Source organism: Bos javanicus, chromosome 13 (assembly GCF_032452875.1).
Source record: "Bos javanicus breed banteng chromosome 13, ARS-OSU_banteng_1.0, whole genome shotgun sequence".
Lineage (NCBI taxonomy): Eukaryota > Metazoa > Chordata > Mammalia > Artiodactyla > Bovidae > Bos > Bos javanicus.
In genome coordinates, this window is record NC_083880.1 from 11,194,357 (window position 1) to 11,213,568 (window position 19,212).

Genomic DNA, 19,212 nt, shown 5'->3' on the forward strand with positions numbered 1-19,212 from the left:
GCTGGATCATAAGGCAGTTCTATTTCCAGTTTTTTAAGGAATCTCCACACTGTTCTCCATAATGGCTGTACTAGTTTGCATTCCCACCAACAGTGTAAGAGGGTTCCCTTTCCTCCACACCCTCTCCAACATTTATTATTTGTAGACTTTTGGATTGCAGCCATTCTGACTGGTGTGAAATGGTACCTCATAGTGGTCTTGATTTGCATTTCTCTGATAATGAGTGATGTTGAGCATCTTTTCATGTGTTTGTTAGCCCTCTGTATGTCTTCTTTGGAGAAATGTCTATTTAGTTCTTTGGCCCATTTTTTGATTGGGTCATTTATTTTTCTGGAGTTGAGCTGGAGGAGTTGCTTGTATATTTTTCAGATTAGTTGTTTGTCAGTTGCTTCATTTGCTATTATTTTCTCCCATTCTGAAGGCTGTCTTTTCACCTTGCTGATAGTTTCCTTTGATGTGCAAAAGCTTTTAAGGTTAATTAGGTCCCATTTGTTTATTTTTGCTTTTATTTCCAATATTCTGGGAGGTGAGTCATAGAAGATCCTGCTGTGATGTATGTCAGAGAGTGTTTTGCCTATGTTCTCCTCTAGGAGTTTTATAGTTTCTGGTCTTACGTTTAGATCTTTAATCCATTTTGAGTTTATTTTTGTGTATGGTGTTAGAAAGTGTTCTAGTTTCATTCTTTTACAAGTGGTTGACCAGATTTCCCAGCACCACTTGTTAAAGAGATTGTCTTTAATCCATTGTATATTCTTGCCTCCTTTGTCAAAGATAAGGTGTCCATATGTGCGTGGTTTTATCTTTGGGCTTTCTATTTTGTTCCATTGATCTATATTTCTGTCTTTGTGCCAGTACCATACTGTCTTGATAACTGTGGCTTTGTAGTAGAGCCTGAGTCAGGTAGGTTGATTCCTCCAGTTCCATTCTTTTTTCTCAAGATTGCTTTGGCTATTCGAGGTTTTTTGTATTTCCATACAAATTGTGAAATTATTTGTTCTAGCTCTGTGAAGAATACTGTTGGTAGCTTGGTAGGGATTGCATTGAATCTATAGATTGCTTTGGGTAGTATACTCATTTTCACTATATTGATTCTTCCAATCCATGAACATGGTATATTTCTCCATCTATTAGTGTCCTCTTTGATTTCTTTCACCAGTGTTTTATAGTTTTCTATATATAGGTCTTTAGTTTCTTTAGGTAGATATATTCCTAAGTATTTTATTCTTTCCGTTGCAATGGTGAATGGAATTGTTTCCTTAATTTCTCTTTCTGTTTTCTCATTATTAGTGTATAGGAATGCAAGGGATTTCTGTGTGTTGACTTTATATCCTGCAACTTTACTATAGTCATTGATTAGTTCCAGTAATTTTCTGGTGGAGTCTTTAGGGTTTTCTATGTAGAGGATCATGTCATCTGCAAATAGTGAGAGTTTTACTTCTTCTTTTCCAATTTGGATTCCTTTTATTTCTTTTTCTGCTCTGATTGCTGTGGCCAAAACTTCCAAAACTATGTTGAATAGTAATGGTGAAAGTGGGCACCCTTGTCTTGTTCCTGACTTTAGCGGAAAGGCTTTCAATTTTTCACCATTGAGGATAATGTTTGCTGTGGGTTTGTCATATATAGCTTTTATTATGTTGAGGTATGTTCCTTCTATTCCTGCTTTCTGGAGAGTTTTTATCATAAATGGGTGTTGAATTTTGTCAAAGGCTTTCTCTGCATCTATTGAGATAATCATATGGTTTTTATTTTTCAATTTGTTAATGTGGTGTATTACATTGATTGATTTGCGGATATTGAAGAATCCTTGCATCCCTGGGATAAAACCCACTTGGTCATGGTGTATGATCTTTTTAATGTGTTGTTGGGTTCTGTTTGCTAGAATTTTGTTGAGGATTTTTGCATCTATGTTCATCAGTGATATTGGCCTGTAGTTTTCTTTTTTTGTGGGATCTTTGTCAGGTTTTGGTATTAGGGTGATGGTGGCCTCATAGAATGAGTTTGGAAGTTTACCTTCCTCTGCAATTTTCTGGAAGAGTTTGAGCAGGATAGGTGATAGCTCTTCTCTAAATTTTTGGTAGAATTCAGCTGTGAAGCCATCTGGACCTGGGCTTTTGTTTGCTGGAAGATTTTTGATTACAGTTTCAATTTCCGTGCTTGTGATGGGTCTGTTAAGATTTTCTATTTCTTCCTGGTCGAGTTTTGGAAAGTTGTATTTTTCTAAGAATTTGTCCATTTCTTCCACGTTGTCCATTTTATTGGCATATAATTGCTGATAGTAGTCTCTTATGATCCTTTGTATTTCTGTGTTGTCTGTTGTGATCTCTCCATTTTCATTTCTAATTTTATTGATTTGATTTTTCTCCCTTTGTTTCTTGATGAGTCTGGCTAATGGTTTGTCAATTTTATTTATCCTTTCAAAGAACCAGCTTTTGGTTTTGTTGATTTTTGCTATGGTCTCTTTTGTTTCTTTTGCATTTATTTCTGCTCTAATTTTTAAGATTTCTTTCCTTCTACTAACCCTGGGGTTCTTCATTTCTTCCTTTTCTAGTTGCTTTAGGTGTAGAGTTAGGTTATTGATTTGACTTTTTTCTTGTTTCTTGAGGTGTGCCTGTATTGCTATGAACTTTCCCCTTAGGACTGCTTTTACCGTGTCCCACAGGTTTTGGGTTGTTGTGTTTTCATTTTCATTCGTTTCTATGCAAATTTTGATTTCTTTTTTGATTTCTTCTGTGATTTGTTGGTTATTCAGCAGCGTGTTGTTCATCCTCCATATGTTGGAATTTTTAATCGTTTTTCTCCTGTAATTGAGATCTAATCTTACTGCATTGTGGTCAGAAAAGATGCTTGGAATGATTTCTATTTTTTTGAATTTACCAAGGCTAGCTTTATGGCCCAGGATGTGATCTATCCTGGAGAAGGTTCCATGTGCGCTTGAGAAAAAGGTGAAATTCATTGTTTTGGGATGAAATGTCCTATAGATATCAATTAGGTCTAACTGGTCTATTGTATCATTTAAAGTTTGTGTTTCCTTGTTAATTTTCTGTTTAGTTGATCTATCCATAGGTGTGAGTGGGGTATTAAAGTCTCCCACTATTATTGTCTTATTGTTAATTTCTCCTTTCATACTTGTTAGCATTTGTCTTACATACTGCGGTGCTCCCATGTTGGGTGCATATATATTTATAATTGTTATATCTTCTTCTTGGATTGATCCTTTGATCATTATGTAGTGACCTTCTTTGTCTCTCTTCACAGCCTTTGTTTTAAAGTCTATTTTATCTGATATGAGTATTGCTACTCCTGCTTTCTTTTGGTCCCTATTTGCATGGAAAATCTTTTTCCAGCCCTTCACTTTCAGTCTGTATGTGTCCCCTGTTTTGAGGTGGGTCTCTTGTAGGCAACATAGGTAGGGGTCTTGTTTTTGTATCCATTCAGCCAGTCTTTGTCTTTTGGTTGGGGCATTCAACCCATTTACGTTTAAGGTAATTACTGATAAGTATGATCCCGTTGCCATTTACTTTATTGTTTTGGGTTCGAACTTATACACCGTTTTTGTGTTTCCTGTCTAGAGAATATCGTTTAGTATTTGTTGGAGAGCTGGTTTGGTGGTGCAGAATTCTCTCAGCTTTTGCTTGTCTGAAAAGCTTTTGATTTCTCCTTCATACTTGAATGACATCCTTGCTGGGTACAATAATCTGGGCTATAGGTTATTTTCTTTCATCCTTTTAAGTATGTCTTGCCATTCCCTCCTGGCTTGAAGAGTTTCTATTGAAAGATCAGCTGTCATCCTTATGGGAATTCCCTTGTGTGTTATTTGTTGTTTTTCCCTTGCTGCTTTTAATATTTGTTCTTTGTGTTTGATCTTTGTTAATTTGATTAATATGTGTCTTGGGGTGTTTCGCCTTGGGTTTATCCTGTTTGGGACTCTCTGGGTTTCTTGGACTTGGGTGATTATTTCCTTCCCCATTTTAGGGAAGTTTTCAACTATTATCTCCTCAAGTATTTTCTCATGGTCTTTCTTTTTGTCTTCTTCTTCTGGGACCCCTATGATTCGAATGTTGTAGCGTTTAATATTGTCCTGGAGGTCTCTGAGATTGTCCTCATTTCTTTTAATTTGTTTTTCTTTTATCCTCTCTGATTCATTTATTTCTACCATTCTATCTTCTAATTCACTAATCCTATCTTCTGCCTCTGTTATTCTACTATTTGTTGCCTCCAGAGTGTTTTTAATTTCATTTATTGCATTATTCATTTTATATTGACTCTTTTATTTCTTCTAGGTCCTTGTTAAACCTTTCTTGCATCTTCTCAATCTTAGCCTCCAAGCTATTTATCTGTGATTCCATTTTGATTTCAAGATTTTGGATCAATTTCACTATCATTATTCGGAATTCTTTATCAGGTAGATTCCCTATCTCTTCCTCTTTTGTTTGGTTTGGTGGGCTTTTATCCTGTTCCTTTATCTGCTGGGTATTCCTCTGTCTCTTCATCTTGTTGAAATTGCTGAGTTTGGGGTGTCCTTTCTATATTCTGGCAGTTTGTGGAGTTCTCTTTATTGTGGCTTTTCCTCGCTGTGTGTGGGTTTGTACAGGTGGCTTGTCAAGGTTTCCTGGTTAGGGAAGCTTGTGTCGGTGTTCTGGTGGGTGTCCAGTAATGAGTTATGAGATGTCTATGGTTTTGGAGTGACTTTGGGCAGCTTGTATCTTGAAGCTCAGGGCTGTGCTCCTTTGTTGCTGGAGAATTTGCTTGGTATGTCTTGCCCTGGAACTTGTTAGCCCTTGTGTGGTGCTTGGTTTCAGTGTCGGTTTGGAGGCGTTTGATGAGCTCCTGTCAATTAATGTTCCTTGGAGTCAGGAGTTCCCTGGAGTCAGGGTTTGGACTTAAGCCTCCTGCTTCCAGTTATTGGTCTTATTTATACAGTAGTTTCAAAACTTCTCCTTCTATACAGCACCATTGATAAAACATCTACATTAAAGATGGAAAGTTTCTCTACTGTGAGGGTCACTCAGAGAGGTTCACAGCGTTACATGGAGAAGAGAAGAGGGAGGAGGGAGTTAGAGGTGACCCAATTGAGATGAGGTGGAATCAGTAGTGGAGAGAGTGGGGTAGCCAGTAGTCACTTCCTTATGTGCACTCCACAACTGGACCACTCAGAGATGTTCACGGAGTTATACAGAGAAGAGAAGGAGGAGGAAGGAGACAGAGGTGGCCAGAGGGATAAAAGGGGGGAATGAAAAGGAAGGAGACAGACCCAGCCAGTAATCAGTTCCCTAAGTGTTCTCCACCATCTGGAACACACATAAACTCACAGAGTTGGGTAGAGTAGAGAGGGGTTAGGGAGGAGACACAGGCGACCTGGTGGAGAAAAAGGAGAGTCCAAAGGGAGAGAGAGCAGTCAAGCCAGTAATCTCGGTCCGTAGTGAAAAATGGGTCCTGAACATTGGGTTCTTAAAGGTACAAAATTGGTAACAAATACATAAAAGCAAAAATTAAAAATCTAGAGTTTGGAATTTCAAAAATACGATGTTAAAGAAAAGAAGAAGGAAAAGAAAGAGAGAAAAAATGAACAAAGAAAAACAAACAAGGTCGCGAAAATTATAAAGAAAATACAGGTACAAAATTGATAACTAATACCAAAAAGCAAAAATTAAAAATCTAGAGTAGAGTTTGGAATTTCAAAAATACAATGTTAAAAAAAAAGGAAGAAGAAACATAAAGAGAGAAAACAAACAAACAAAAACAATGTCACAAAAATTATAAAGAAGATACAGGTACAAATTTGATATCAAATACCAAAAAGCATAAATTAAAAATCTAGAGTAGAGTTTGGAATTTCAGATATACAATGTTATATAAAATAAGAAGAGAATGAAACAGAAAAAAAAAAAAGTCACGGAAATTATAAAAAAAAAACTGTAGGTACAAAATTGATAACATATACCAAAAAGCTAAAATTAAAAAACTAGAGTAGAGTTTGGAATTTCAAAAATACAATGTTAAAGAAAAGAAGAAGAAGAAGAAGAAAAAAAGATCAAAAAATTATAAAATATATATATATGAAGTTTGCTGAAGAAGAAAAAAATAGGGTCTTTTTTTTATTTTTTGCAAAGTAATAGGTTATAAAAGTGAAAATTAAAGGAACAATAGAGGACTTAAAAATTTTTTTTTAATTAAAAAAAAAAAAAAGAAAGAATGATCGTAAAAATAGTAAAAATATATCTAGGACTTTCTCTGGTTTTGTTGTATGGTGGGTTCAGTTCATTTTTGGCTAGTTCCTTGGTCCGACTTATATTTCTGAAGATCTATAGGCCCCTTCCTATGTAGTCCGTAGTAACCACGGGGTTTTAATCTATTGCCTGTAGCTTCCAAGATGTTTCCCTCTGTTATAACTTCTTCTGTTTGCTGGTCTCTTCAGGGTCTGGCTTCTGCCCTGACACAAAGGGGACGGTGGGGGAAACTTTTTTTTTTTTTTAGGCTCACTTGTTCAGTCGCGCTGTGGGGAGGGAGGGCGGGATGCTGCAAACAAATAACACTGGCGTGCGCTCGCAGTGCCTCAGCCACACTGGGTCTGCCCCCACTCACGGCGCGTGTAGCCACCCTGCCCTCACTGCTCGGGCTCTAGGTTGTTCCGCCGAGAACAATCCGAGGCCGGCCCTGGGCTGCATGTACCTCCCAGGTCCAAGCCGCTCAGGTTCAGGCACTCGGGTAGTCCTCAGAGGCGCAGACTCAGTTGGGCCTGTATTTTGTGCTCTTCCCAGGTCCAAGCAGCACAGGTGATGAGGTGCTTGGCGAACGCCAATGCTGCGACTTATCACCTCCCCGCCACTCAGTTATCTGGGTGTAAAACCTGCACACCTTCTCAGGCAGATGTTGACCGTCCAGACCCCCAAGAAGTTTTAGTTAGCAAAGAAGCCTGCTTACAGTTTTATAGATAATGTCTCTCTGGGGCTGCGATTGTCCCCTTCCGGCTCTGGCTGCCTGTTACCGGAGGGGGAAGGTCTGCAGCCGGCTATCTCTGTTCAGTCCTTTGTTCCGTGCGCGGGCCTGGCGGTGTCTTAGGTTGGGGCTGGCTTTTCGCGTGGTAGATATCCCACAGTCTGGTTTGCTAGCCCAAATTATTTCGCTCAGATAGTGCTCAGGGTATTCAGGCCAGATTCTTAACTCTGAGCGATGCAGCCCGCGCCGCGCCTCCCTGCCCAGCCCCCACTTGCTAATGGCCTGTGCAGGCGTCTGCACTGCTTCTCCGCTGAGGGAGTTACTGTAGGGCTCGCAATCTGCGAGTTTATTGTTTATTTTTTCTCCCGGTTATGTTGCCCTCTGTGCTTCCAAAGCTTGGCACAGATTCGGCAGTGAGAAGGCTTCCTGGTGTTTGGAAACTTCTCTCTTTTTAAGACTCCCTTCCCGGGACGGAACTCCGTCCCTCCCTCTTTGTCTCTTTTTTTTTTTTGTCTTTTATATTTTTTCCTACCTCCTTTCGAAGAGTTGGGTTGCTTTTCTGGGTGCCTGATGTCCTCTGCCGGCATTCAGAAGTTGTTTTGTGGAATTTACTCGACGTTTAAATGCTCTTTTGATGAATTTGTGGGGGAGAAAGTGTTCTCCCCGTCCTACTCCTCCGCCATCTTGGCTCCTCCCCACGCAATGAGACATTACTTTGCCAAAAAAGGTTCGTCTAGTCAAGGCTATGGTTTTTCCTGTGGTCATGTATGGATGTGAGAGTTGGACTGTGAAGAAGGCTGAGCGCCAAAGAATTGATGCTTTTGAACGGTGGTGTTGGAGAAGACTCTTGAGAGTCCCTTGGACTGCAAAGAGATTCAACCAGTCCATTCTGAAGGAGATCAGCCCTGGGATTTCTTTGGAAGGAATGATGCTAAAGTTGAAACTCCAGTACTTTGGCCACCTCATGCGAAGAATTGACTCACTGGAAAAAGAGTCTGATGCTGGGAGGGATTGGGGGCAGGAGGAGAAGGGGACGACAGAGGATGAGATGGCTGGATGGCATCGCTGACTCGATGGACGTGAGTCTGAGTGAACTCCAGGAGTTGGTGATGGACAGGGAGGCCTGGCGTGCTGCGATTCACAGAGTTGCAAAGAGTCGGACTGAGCGACTGATCTGATCTGATTCCGATAATCCCTCACGACGGCAGCCGCTGCTTGGGTGTGGCGCTGTGGCGACCGAGCCGCTGCTAACATGGCGGCCACGCGTCGAGCTCCAGCCCGGCCTCCGCGTGCGCTCTGCACCCCTGATGCTGCCCGGGCGCTGAGCCCGCTCTGGCTGGGACGATGGTCAAGTATTTCCTGGGCCAGAGCGTGCTCCGGAGCTCCTGGGACCAAGTGTTCGCTGCCTTGTGGCAGCGGTACCCGAATCCCTATAGCAAACATGTCTTGACGGAAGCCAGTGCACCGAGAGGTGACCTCTGACCAGAAGCTCCTGTTCCGACAAGTCCCGACCAAGAGGAACAGGATGCCCCACTGGGCTGAGCGACTGTTTCTTGCCAATGTTGCTCACTCAGAGCACATCCTAGAGGACTCTATTGTGGAGCCACAAAAACGAGACCATGACCACCTTTACATCAACCACACCCAGCTGATGGTGGTAGAGTAAGGACGTGTTTACTGTGGGAGCTCAGATAACAGCAGCTGGACCAAAATCTGCGAGGAAGCCTGGGTCTCCTCTAGCTTATTTATTTGGCGTCTCCAGAGCTGTCCAGGAATTTGGTCTCACATGGTTCAAAAGCAACGTGACCTAGACTATGAAGGGTTTTGAATACACCTTGGCCAAGCTGCAAGGTGCGGTCCCTCCCAAAACCCTTGTTGAAACAGCCAACGAAACCCAGGAGAAGGCCAAGGAGACGGCACTGGCAGCTACAGAGAAGGCCAAGGACCTTGCCGGCAAGGTGGCCACCAAGAAGCAGCAGCAGCAGTTCGTATAGCAAGGCCCAGGCCCCAAGACAGCAGCCTAGCAGACTACCGGCTCCAGTCCCTATGCCCCCTCCTCCTGTACTTTATTACTGAAAGCCAGCTTCCACCCTGTCGACTGTCTGGGTGGTGGGCTGGGGGTAGGTGCCCTGTTTGGCACCTCCAGCACAGCCAGCTGGTTACCCACGTCAGAGCCAGGCCTCCTTACTCCTGCATCAGGTGGCTAAGGACAGAGGTGCAGTGACTTGCCCAGGTCACGGCATCCCCGTGGTCATAAATGCTAGACTGTAAGCTCCATGAGGGCAGGGACCATTGTTTTATCCTCTGCTGTGTCCCAAGTATCTGAAACAAAATCTTGCATGTAACAGGCACTCAATAAATACTTGTTGAATTCAATCAGAAAAGAAAAAAAACCACTTTGGGGTTATTTTCTACCAAAATTTCATTTGATCTATATACCCAAACAGAGTTATCACTAAATGAGGCAATACTAAGGTGAAGAGGACAACTCAGATTCAAAACCTATAATCCAGAAAACTTACAAAATATGGAATTTTGGTCAGGATGGTTAGCGTAAGTGAAATTAGATATATATGCAACCTTGAGATTTACATAGGTGAAGGAAGGAAACCACAAGAAACAATATTATAGGTCCTGCAACCTTATCTGGGTTCATGGCACCATGGTTACCAAGGTAATTGTTACAACAGTGTGTCCACATCTGAAATACTGTTGAAAAATAAGTCCAGAGTTTGTAGGACTATAAGAGAGAACCGTGGTCTACTAAACCAACTTCAAGGTGAAATATAAAAATCTACAGAGTGGAAAAATGACATTCTTACAGAAGAAGGGTTTCCCTGATGGCTCAGCAGATAGAGTCCGCCTGCAATGCAGGAGACACAAGAGATGGTGGGTTTGATCATGGGTTGGGAAGATACCCTAGATAAGGAAATGGTAACACACTCCAGTATTCTTGCTGGAAAAATCCCACAGACAGAGGATCATGATGGGTTACAGTCCATGAGGTCACAAAGAGTTGAACATGATTGAGTGACTAAGCACAACACACAGAAAGGAAAAGAGATTCTTCTTATATGGAAAGACAAAAGGCTAATCTACATGGTGACAACTATTCATAACACCTCCATCTACAGGAAAGGAAGACAGGAGGACTGGCCATCAGATAACTAAGCCCACTTACATATTAGAGTATAATAAATATATGAAAAGAGTTACTGATCTGATTAATATCTGGCAAGCTTCAGTATATTCTGGAAAACTCAAAAATGGGCTTCTATTTGAGTAATTTTGGTTTATTTGATGCATTTAAAATTTATTGTAGCCTCAATGCATGTAATAAAATGATTTACAAGCAGTTTTTGTTACCAGTAGCCACTGACCATTCTGGTGAATGCCAAACAATGTTCAAGCTACTGCACAATTGCAATCATCTCACAAGCTAGCAAAGTAATGCGCAAAATTCTCCAAGGAAGGCTTCAACAGTACGTGAACCAAGAACCTCCAGATGGTCAAGCTGGATTTAGAAAAGGTAGAGGTACCAGAAATCAAATTGCCAACATCTGTTGGATCATAGAAAAAGCAGGCAAATTCCAGAAAAATATCTACTTCTGCCTCACTGTCTACACTAAAGCCTTTGACTGTGTGGATCACAGCAAACTGTGGAAATTCTTCAAGAGATGGGAATACCAGACCACCTTACCTGCCTCCTGAGAAATCTATATGCAGGTCAAGAAGCATCAGTTAGTACCAGACATGGAACCACAGACTGGTTACAAATTGGGAAAGGAGGACATCAAGGCTTATTTAACTTATATGCAGTTAAATAAATTATATGCTTATTTAACTTATATGCAGAGTACATCATGAGAAATGCTGGGCTGGGTGAAGCACAAGCTGGAATCAAGATTTCTGGGAGAAATATCAGTAACCTCAGGTATGCAAATGACACCACGCTTATGGCAGAAAGCGTAGAGGAACTAAACAGCAACCTCTTGATGAAAGTGAAAGAGGAGAGTGAGAAAGCTGGCTGAAAACTCAACATTCAAAAAACAAAGATCATGGCATGTGGTCCCATCATTTCATGGCAAACAGATGGGGAAACGATGGACACTGACAGACTTTATTTTCTTGGGCTCCAAAATCACTGCAGATGGTGACTGCAGCCATGAAATTAAGGCACTTGCTCCATGGAAGAAAATTTATGACTAATTTAGACAGCATATTAAAAAACAGAGACATTACTATGCCAACAAAGGTCTGTCTAGTCAAAGCTATGGTTTTTCCCATAGTCATATAAAGAAAGGTGAGCACAGAAGAATTGATGCTTTCCAACTTGGTGTTGGAGAAGACCCTTGAGAATCCCTTGGATTGCAAAGAGATCAAAGGAGTCAACTGTAAAGGAAATCAGTCCTGAATATTCATTGGAAGGACTGATGCTGAAGCAGAAGTTCCAATACTATGACCACCTGATGCCAAGAACTGACTCATTGGAAAAGACCCTGATGCTGGGAAAGATCGAAGGCAGGAGGAGAAGGGGATGACAGAGGATGAGATGGTTGGATGGCATCACTGGCTTGATGGACATGAGTTTGAGCAAGCTCCAGAAGTTGGTGATGGACAGAGAAGCCTGGTGTTCTAGAGTCCATGGGTCACAAAGACTCGGACATCACTGAGCAACTGAACTGAACTGACTGGTTCTGGTGAATGCAATGGTAGTCTCTCACCTGGTCCTTCTTGTGGCATTTCTAAAAGAGCCCCCTGCAAAGATCCACCTTGTCGACTATCAGGTAAAATAAAAGAACATATTCTAGAGGAAATAATACCCACAGCACTTAAAAAACAAAAGCTGCCAGAAAGTATAGAGTCTGCTCTTTCCAGAGGAAAGCACAGTGAAACACGGTGCATTTGTAATAGATGTTCTGTTCTCCTGCACAGAAGTGCTTGCTACACTGCCTATCACACTAATAAAATATCAGAATGCTTTAATAAGACATGTACAAAGTTTCAAATAGATACATGAAGTGCAAATGTTGATATTTATTCAAATGTGGGTGTTTCAGCATTCACTTACATAACAAATTGCTACCCACAGGCCTTAGTTTCTGCAAAAATTTCCTAATAATGTATCAATAATGTGTTAACAGGCTTAAGAGCACATCCCTGAACACCCAGCTATACACCTGGGTCCAGAGCAGAGGGAGCAGGCAGAATCACCATCCTCCCATTTCTCCCTAGAAGACAGCTATCTGCATACTTTCCCAGCTGCTGCTGCCTGAGGGGTCAGCTTCTAACCAGCCTTCATGTAGGTGCTGACAGTGGTCCCTGCCTTTGGATCACTGCCAAGTGGGCACACCTTCAACCACCAGGATGCACTAGGAATACAGGTGGTGGCTTGGACAATTACAAAGGTTACAGGAGTGGGAGCCAGCCTGATAGATAAGCTTCCTCTCCCACACAAACCACTCAAGCAAGACTAGGAGAGGAGGCTGCTTTATCTAATGCAGAGAAACAAACTCAGAGTCAAGGAAAATGAAGAAACAGAGGAATATGTTCCAAACTAGAGAACAAGCTAAAACTCCAGAAACAGGTCTTAATAAAACAGAGATTAGTAAGTTGTCAGAGAGTTCAGTTAACAGACCCAAAGATGGTCACTATGGTCAGCAGCATCTCTGTTCCGTCATCACTTTCATGAACAAAGAATTTCAACATAGAGAAAGAAAATATTAAGAAGTACCAGTCAGATCACAAGACATAGAATATAATTAACTGAACTAAAAAACTCAATAGAGGGTTCAACAGCAAACTACATCAACCATAAGAGATCCATGAACTTGAGATAGAACAGTAAACCATAGGAGCAAAAGACAGAAGCTCAAGAGAATGTAAGGGACTTATGGGACACTCAAACAGACCAATACACACACTTAGAAGGGCACAAGGAGGAGAAAAGACAGAGGAAGGGACAGAAAGCTAATTTAAAGACATAATGGCTGAAACTTCCCTAACCTGGAGAAAGAAACATGTCCAGATCCAGGAAGCTCAGATTTTCAAAAAGGATGAATACAAAAACAGACTCATACTGAGACACATTATAATTAAATCATCAGAAAATACAAGGAGAAAAATCTTAAAAGCAGCAAGAGAAAAACAACTTGGTACATACAAGGAAACTCACATAAAATTATCAGATTTTTTTTTTTTTTTAGCAGTTTTGCAGGCCAGAAGAGACTGAAGTATGTATTCAAACTTGTGAAAGAAAAAAAAAAACCTACCACCCAAGAATAATCTACCCAGCAAAGCTGTCCTTAAGAATTAAAGGAGAACTTATTACATATACAAAACCCTGAAGACTCAACCAGAAAAAGCTATTAGAACTAATAAACAAATTCAGTAAAGTTGCAGAATACAAAACCTATATACAAAAATCAACTGCATTTAAATTGCCCCTCAGAATTGGAGAGCGAGTTTTTCAGATAAGCAAAAATTGAAGGAGTTCAGCACCAATAGACTGTCCCTATAAGAAATGTTAAAAAGACTTTTTAAGCTGAAAAAATGGTACTAATTAGTAGCAGGAAAACATGCATAAATCTTGCTGATAAAGTTAAATATATAATCAAAGTCAGAATAATATAATGCTGTAATAGTGCTGGGCTATAAAGCCAGTATAAAGGTTAAAAAGAAAAATAGTGAAAAAAAAAACCCACTATAACTACAATAATTTGTTAAAGTATACTAAAGATAAAAATAAATGTTAAAGCTTGATTTTTATAAACATTTTAATATGTAGTTTGGACATGATTTATTGAATTAAGGTTCTTTAAACTGAAAGTGAAATGCATGCCTTCCGAAAATGTTTTGGCTTTGTTAATTCTGTAATAAGCATTTCATTGAGAAATATCAATCCAGTTATACCATTTTCCAATGAGTGAATTTTTCATTCTATCTTTGCTTTAAAAATAACTCAAGGGTACATATTATACTGTTAAAACTGTGTTGGATTCAAAGTACAAATAAGTAAGATACCTCCACAAGGTAAGAAACTTTTTGGCTCTATTTTTAGGATAATTACGAGATTCCCTCAAAATAATAGCTTTTATAGTAGGCATATCATTTCTTGAAAACCAGCAATGAATAAAATATTTGTCAGAGCTGGATTCTACTTGGCTTTCAAATTGACCTTTTTAGCTATAGATAACCCTTAAGTTTTTATAGAGATGACTTCCTGAAGCTATTGTCATAATGATTAATAGATGCATCCAGTTCTCTGTATCTTTGACTTGATGCTTTCTATTTTTCCTATGTCACTTCTAAGGGAACAAGCCATAAAGGCTTCTCCAGGTTTAACAGAACAGTAAAAGTACCTGGAAAACCAACATTTTTGAATGTATGAACACTGGACTTGAGATCATCTGCAGTGAAACCTTCTAAAGAATCCAAGAATTTGTCCTTTCCCCCATATATACTAATAGTGCCATGTATAGCACTGAAATGATGATTAACATTAAAAATTGATTTTGGTTCAAAAATAAATAAATAAATAAATAAAGATAAAATGATGCAAATATGACATCAAAAACATAAAATGTGATGGGAGGAGACAGTAAAAATATAGAATTTTAGAATCATTCAAACTTAAGTTGTTATCAGCTTATAATAGACTGTTATAACTCTTAGATGTTATATGTAGGCCTCATGGTTAACCATAAAGCAAAACCCTACTGAAGATACACAAAAGATAAAGAAATCTACACATACCACTCAGAAAAGTCATCAAATCATAAAGGAAGAGAACAAGAAAAGAAGAACAGAGGAATTACAAAACATCCATGTTAGTAAAAGCAGAGAAGTCACTTTGCTGACAAAGGTCTGTATAGTCAAAGGTATGGTTCTTCCAGTAGTCATGTATGTATGTGAGAGTTGGACCTTAAAGAAGGCTGAGCACCAAAGAATTGATGCTTTTGAACTGTGATGCTGGAGAAGACTCTTGAGAGTCCTGTGGATGGCCAGAAGATCAAACCAATCATAAGGAAATCAACTCTGAATATTCATTAGAAGGATTGGTGTTGAAGTGGAAGCTCCAATACTTTGGCCACCTGATGGGAAGAGCTGACTCACTGGAAGAGACCCTGATGCTAGGAAAGACTAAGGGCAACAGGAGGAGACAACAGAAGATGAGATGGCTGGCTGGCATCCTGACTCAATGGACATGAGTTTGAGGAAACTCCAGGAGATGATGAAGGAGGGAAGCTGTACTTCATGGGGCTGCAAAGAGTTGGACATGACTGAGTGACTGAACAAGTAATTGCATTAAATGTAAATTAACTTAATTCCCCCCCCCCAAAAAAAGAGAGAGACAGACAGACACACACAGAGTGGTTGAATAGATTAAAAAAATAAAATAAAACCCCAAAACCAAGAACCATCAATGTGCTACCTATGAGAGACTCATTTCAGGTTTATACGTACAAACTAAAAGTGAAGGGATGAAAAAAATTTTTTCATAAAAATGTAAACCCCCAAAAGCTAGGGTGGCTATAGCTAAATAGACATTAAGACAAATTTTGTAATAAGAGACAAAGAAGATCATCATGTAGCTATAAAGGGGCCAATCCAACAGGACATAACATTTGCAACTACTTATGCACTCAACTTAGAAAAACCTAAATATATCAAACAAATATTAACAGACCTAAAGGGAGCAATAGATAGCAATACTATAATAGTAGGGACTTCTATTTTTCTATTGACTATATTTTCATCAATGGATAGATCATCTAGAGAGAAAATCAATAAGAAAACACTAGACCTAACTGACATGTTAGACCAGATAAACTTGGCAGGCATTTAAGAACATTCCATCCAACAGCAGCAGAATATACATTCTTCAAGTATACATGGAACATTATTCAAGATAGATCACACAAAACAAGTCTCAACAAATTTAAGAGGACTGAAATTATATCAAGCATCTTTTCCAACCAAAGAAGTATGAGACTGGAAACCAGTTGTAAGAAAAAACTATAAAATTCACAGATATGTGGAGATTAAACATGTTACTGAACAATCAAGGAATCAAAAAAAAAAATTAAGAGAAACAAAAACATGAGACAAATGAAAATGCAGCGAAAGCAGTTATAGGAGAGATTAAATGAGAAATGCCTACATTAAGAAATAAGAAACATCTCAGTACAGTAAACAACTTTCCACTTCAAGAAATTTAGAAAAAGAACAAACTAAGCCTAAGGTTAGTAAAAGGAAGGAAATAACAAAGATCAGAGCAGAAATAAATAAAATGGAGATTAAAATGACAAAAGATCAATGAAACTAAAACCTGGTTTTTGAAAAGATAAACAAAATATGCAAATCTTTAACCATACCCACCAAGAGAAAAAGAGAGCACTCACAATTAGAAATGAAAGATGAACTTTTACAAAAATATCACAGAAAAGCAGAGATCATTAAATACTTTTCTTTTGGCTACGCTGTGTGGCTTGTGGGATCTTAATTCCCTGTGACAAGGGATAGAAAACCTGTGTACAACAGAGTCCGAACCCATGGACGCCAGGGAGTTCCCTTAAGAGACTGTTACGTACAATTATATGCCAACAAATCAAACAATTTAGAATAAGTGCATTATTCATAGAAACATAAAACCTTATTAGACTGAATCATGAAGAAATAGAAGATATGACAAAGCAATTACTAGTAAGGAGATTGCATCAGTAATCAGAACCTCTCAACAAGTAAAAGTCCAGACCAGATGACTTTGTTGATGTATTCTTCTAAACATTTAAGAGCCAATACCAATTTTTCTCAAACTCTTAAAAAAAAAAAAATAAGAGAATATTTGTAAACATTCTACTAGGCCAGAATTACCCTGATACCAAAACCAGAAAGAATAGTACAAGAAAATTATAGGCCAGTATCCCAGATGAAAATACAAGCAAAAATCTTCTAAAAATTCAATAATATTTAATATTCAACCACATTAATGGGAACATAGAGCATGATCAAGTGGGATTTATTTCAGGGATACAAAAAGCATGGTTCAACATCCACAAATCAATGTGATATACATTAACAGAATCAAAGATAAATATGACCATCTCAGTTATGCAGAAAACAGTACTGGACAAAATTCAACATCCATTCATAATAGAAACTCTCAATTAACTGGATACAGACTGACTGAAACTCAACATAATAAAAGACGTATGTGGTACGCCCACAGCTAAGATAACATTCAATGGTGAAAGTTGAAAGTTTATCTTCCAAGATCAAGAATAAGATGAGGACACACACTCTGATCACTTTTATTCAATCAGGTACTGGAAATCCTAACCAGGCCATCACACAAGGAAAAAGAAATAAAAAGCATCCAAATCAGCTTAGAAAAAGTAAAACTGTCTTTATTTCCAGATGACATGCTACAAAGAGCTTCCTTGGTGGCTCATACAAACTCCTGCAATGATGGAGACCAGGGTCCAATCTCTGGGTGGGAAAGATCCCCTGGAGAAGGGAATGTCAATCCACTCCAGTATTCTCTCCTGGAGAATCCCATGGTAGAGAAGCCGGATGGGCTACAGTCCATGGGGTTGCAAAGAGTTGGACATGACTGAGCAACTAACACACATGCCACTATATATAGAAAACTCTAAAAACTACACCAAAAAATGTTAGACAGACTAAAGTTGTAGGATATAAAATATACAAAATCAGTTATTATATACACACACACACAAAACCACAAGCAAACTGAATCATTCACTCAACATTCAAAGCATAGTAGATAAAAATTTAAAACAACCTTTGGCACTATAGAGCAAGGACCATAAGGAAATGAGGAAAGAAGCACTGTATGTTAGCCACTCAGTCATGTCCAACTCTTTGCAACTCCATGGACTGTAGCTTGCCAGCCTCCTCTGTCCATGGAATTTTCCAGGCAAGAATACTGGAGTGGGTTGCCATTCCCTTCTCCAGGGGATCTTCCCAACTCAGGGATCAAACCCAGGACTCCTGCATTACAGGCAGATTCTTTACTGTCTGAGCCACCAGGGAAGACCCATAATGGGCTTCTAAAGAAGCATTAAAGTAACAAAAAGCAAAGGTTATTCCTCTACCTCTGCATAAGGATTTAACTAGTAAACATTAACAAAGGGAAGTGAAGTTGCTCAGTCATGTCCAACTCTTTGCGACCCCATGGACTGAAGCCTACCAGGCTCCTCCATCCATGGAATTTTCCAGGCAAGAGTACTGGAGTGGGTTGCCATTTCCTTCTCCATAACAAAGGGAAGTTATTAGTAAATATCTCAAAACCAAATGAGCTGCTTATAAACAGTTTTATTAGAATAAACTCATTGGACTTCCCTCATGATGCAGTGGATAAGAATCCACCTGCCAATGCAGGGGACATGGGTTTGATCCTGTTTGGGAAGATTCCACATGCCATGAAGCAACTCTGCCCATGTGCCACAACTGCTGAGCCCATGCTCTAGAGCCCACGAGCTACAGCTACTGAGTCTGCCTGGTGCAATTACTGCAGCCTGTGCTCCGCAATGAAGAGTAGCCCCTGCTCACTGCAATTAGAGAAAGCCACACAAAGCAACGAAGACCCAACACAGCCAAAAATAAAATAAACAAGTGAAAAAAAAATTTTAAAGAACAAACTCATCTATGCTGCAAAATGGAGAGAAGAGGTGACAAGCCTCACAAGCCTGGTGATATCTGACTGTCCAAGAAAAGAAATTTAGTTCAACTTTAAAAATTACAAAAAAAATTATAAATTGCAACTTTTACAAAGGTACAGCTTTTTAGAAATGGGTACAACCTTATCTAGAGAGTAAAAATAACATCATAGCTGGCTTAAAAGCAGTCACCAATTAAGAAGTCATTCAAGCTCAACAATGACTTTATCTTAATATCAACAATAAGCATATCAACTCCTAGTTTTACACTGGACTGATCTATTAGCCAAAAGAAGCAATAATGTTAACATGAGTAACAAGAATTATTTCTCCTTGTATAAGCTTATATCAATTACTGATCAGATCAAATCAGATCAGTCGCTCAGTCGTGTCCGACTCTTTGCGACCCCATGAATCGCAGCACGCCAGGCCTCCCTGTCCATCACCAACTCCCGGAGTTCACTCAGACTCACGTCCATCGAGTCAGCGATGCCATCCAGCCATCTCATCCTCTGTCGTCCCCTTCTCCTCCTGCCCCCAACCCCTCCCAGTATCAGAGTCTTTTCCAGTGAGTCAACTCTTCTCATGAGGT

General features: G+C 39.5%; 1 pseudogene; it reads left to right on the top strand.

The window, feature by feature from the left end:
- The first annotated feature begins 7,187 nt into the window (after positions 1 to 7,187).
- Positions 7,188 to 11,919, top strand: LOC133258943 (PRELI domain-containing protein 1, mitochondrial-like; annotated as a pseudogene).
- The last annotated feature ends 7,293 nt before the right edge of the window (positions 11,920 to 19,212 follow it).